This window comes from Balaenoptera acutorostrata, chromosome 8, assembly GCF_949987535.1.
Source record: "Balaenoptera acutorostrata chromosome 8, mBalAcu1.1, whole genome shotgun sequence".
In the NCBI taxonomy this organism is placed as follows: Eukaryota; Metazoa; Chordata; class Mammalia; order Artiodactyla; family Balaenopteridae; genus Balaenoptera; species Balaenoptera acutorostrata.
Genome location: NC_080071.1, coordinates 110710063 through 110713532, shown reverse-complemented (window position 1 = coordinate 110713532; position 3470 = coordinate 110710063). Strand labels below are relative to the sequence as shown.

General features: G+C 37.8%; 1 pseudogene; it reads right to left on the bottom strand.

The window, feature by feature from the left end:
- Positions 1-2364: 2364 nt before the first annotated feature.
- On the bottom strand, positions 2365-2717 carry LOC103019087 (40S ribosomal protein S20-like; annotated as a pseudogene).
- Between the last annotated feature and the right edge of the window lie 753 nt (positions 2718-3470).

Below are 3470 nucleotides of genomic sequence, written 5' to 3'. Positions count from 1 at the left end.
AGTAGACCTCAAACACAAAGTTCCGGATTCATCCTGACTTAGATCGATCTAACACCCTTGGTTTTATTCCCACACAACTTAGGTGTACCTAAGTATGTTCTGAATTATTCCAAGATGTTCTAGAACATGTTCCCTTGAAGTTGTACTCAAGCCATTTAAATTTACCTTGATAGCTACTGCTGCCTCAAATAAAGTTTCGTCCTTAAGAGCAAGGAACCATTTCTCTTTGTCTTTCCCATTTTTCTTAATAGAGTGTAGTACAATACTACAGTACTTGGCAATGTATTCCATATTTGAATACATCTTATTTTATAAATACACTCTATAAGTCAAATTTTATTTTGTGCTCTCCTCTATTGGTTTATGTTACAATTATGGCAGCTATCTTGTTATTGATCACCCAACTTCAGTTGGCAGTACCACCACTCTTCCTTTCTCTCTCTTACCTATCTGTTTGCAGCCATAAAGGCTGTTAGTTAGCTATTTAGTTACTTTAAACAGTGCTGGCAGGGACTAGGGAAGCTGGCTACCTAAGAACTCTGCAAAGACTGCATCAGCATTATTTATTTACTTAAAAATGTAATTATCAACAGAAATTCCCAATGTTACCAAGCTACCCTTTTTCCAGATATATCCAAATTATCTTTGGGACCTGTCATTTGATACCCTGGGTTATTTTTTAATATTTATTTATTTTGTTTTTGGCCGCATCAGGTCCTAGTTGTGGCATGTGGAGCTTCTGTAGTTGTGGTGCGCGGGCCCCAGAGCAGACAGGCTTAGTTGCCCCACGGCATGTGGGATCTTAGCTCCCCGACCAGGGAATCGAACCTGCATCCCCTGCACTGGAAGGCAGATTCTTAACCACTGGACCACCAGGGAAGTCCCAATACCCTGGGTTTTCATAACCTAGTAAGGTCCATAGTTGCATGGGTAATTCCCTTCTGGTATCATGCTGTGTTCTCTCACTCTCTATCTCCCTATCTCTCTCCCTTTCCATCTTTGTTCTGCAGCTGATGGATACTTAGGAAACCTCCTAGAAGCAGAAACAGCATGACATTATTTATTACACAATTGGATGATGAGAAATTCCCCTCTCTAGTATGGAAACAAGATGGAAAAGAAGACAGTACTGTCAGCTTCTTTATATACTTGAAGTTAAAGGAATTATACAGTTGCATAAAATGAGTAGTTAGTGAGATATAAAAATATAAACTGTCTTCTATTGTGCCACTTCATATGAATTCTATCACATCAAATCATAACAACCCTGTGAAGGTATAATAGTCATTGTAGCAGCCGGCATTTATCTAATTGGAAAATAACTGATTAACTACTCTATGACCTTAGGACGTATATCTGTAGGAAGCTCTCTATATGTTAATTCAGTGCCTACAGAAAATGTGATTGGTAGGACAATCAACTTTTTGTTTGTTTAAATGAAGCCTGCAGAACCAAGAAAGTTCCCCAAGTTATACAGCTAGAGTGACATTTTATGGATAAAATACAAGTTCTTGTCATCCCAAACCTAAGCCTTTTCTCCAAAGGTCTATTTGTGAAATAGGAGAAATTGTTTTAACTCTTCCCTCTTAAACCCTCTCTGTCTATCTGGACTTTCATAGTATTCAATAATACCATTGGTTCTCAAGACACCTACATCTCTCCTCTCTCTTATAACCTCCCCAAAAGCTGTGTTTTTAATAATAAAATATTTAAAAGATCTACTTCACACTGTAATGAGAATGTTAAGAATAGCTTAATGTGCTATTTTTTCAGATGTTACATTTTTTTTCCAAGTTACCTTCTTTTTTGATGTTTATACTCATAAGTTTCATCTTTCACATTTTGCTTATCCTCAACCTAAAAATGTAAACTCAATTACAACAGGTCCATTGCCTGTCTTACTCAATACGTCATTACCAGTGTAATGGTATGGAGTGAGTATGTGATAAATACTAATTAATGAATTGTTTGATATTGGTTATTTGTTTGAATGAATCCAATATTTTTTAAAGATTTTTTTGATGTGGACAATTTTTAAAGTCTTTACTGAATTTGTTACAATACTGCTTCTGTTTTATGTTTTGTTTTTTTGGCCACAAGGCACGTGGGATCTTAGCTCCCCACCCAGGAATCGAACCCACACCCCCTGCATTGGAAGGCAGTCTTAACCACTGGACAGCCAGGGAAGTCCCTAATATTTTTCTTTCTTTCTTTCTTTTTTTGGCTGTCCATCTAATTTTAATTATTCTGCTTAAAAGGTGGAATGAATTCCATAGCACGACTCTATTCCTAAGACCTGTCAGTATTATAAATAAAAGTCAACAAAATTTAATAACTGATTATCAATTTATTAAAAATGTTGATTTAAGCATCTGCAGTGGTGACTTCAACCTCGATTCCTGGCTCAATACTGATGGAAGTGATCTGCTTGACAATCTCAGAAGGATGTGCAGGTCAATGAGTCGCTTGTGGATCCTCATCTGAAAACGATCCCAAGTCTTAGAACCTTCACCACAAGGAGTTTTCCTTGTAGTTATTCTCAGAATTTTGGTAGGCGTCCGAACCGGTCCTTTCACTTTGAGATTCTTTTCCTTTGCACCAATGATCAGATCAGCAGATATCCTCTCCAAAGACTTCATGTTGCTGCTGATGAGGGTGATTCTAATCTGGTGAATCACCACCTGTGTCTCCACGGGATTCTTTCTGCTATTTTTATTTTTTATTTTATTTTATTTTTTAATAGATCTTTATTGGAGTATAATTGCTTCCCTCTTGAGTCTCCCTCGCACCCTTCCTATTCCACCCCTCTAAGTTGTCGAAAAGCACCGAGCTGATCTCCCTGTGCTATGCAGCTGCTTCCCACTAGCTATCTATTTTACATTCGGTAGTGTATATATGTCAGTGTTACTCTCTCACTTCGTCCCAGCTTCCCCCTCCCCCACTGTGTCCTCAAGTCCATTCTCTATGTCTACGTCTTTACTCCTGTCCTGCCCCTAGGTTCATCACTACCATTTTTTTTTTTTTTTTTAGATTCCATATATATGCATTAGCATACAGTATTTGTTTTTCTTTCTGACTTACTTCAGTCTGTATGACAGACTCTAGGTCCATCCACCTCACTACAAATAACTCAATTTTATTTCTTTTCATGGCTGAGTAATATTCCATTGTATATAGGTGCCACATCTTCTTTATCCATTCCTCTGTCGATGGACATTTAGGTTGCTTCCATGTCCTGGCTATTGTAAATAGTGCTGCAATGAAACTGATTTAAAAATGAGCAGAAGACCTAAATAGTCACCTCTCCAAGGAGGACATACAGATGGCCAAGAGGCACATGAAAAGATGCTCAACATCACTAATCATTAGAGAACTGCAAATCAAAACTACAATGAGGTATCACCTCACACCAGTCAGAATGGCCATCATTGAAAAATCTACAAACAATAAATGCTGGAGAGGGTGTGGAG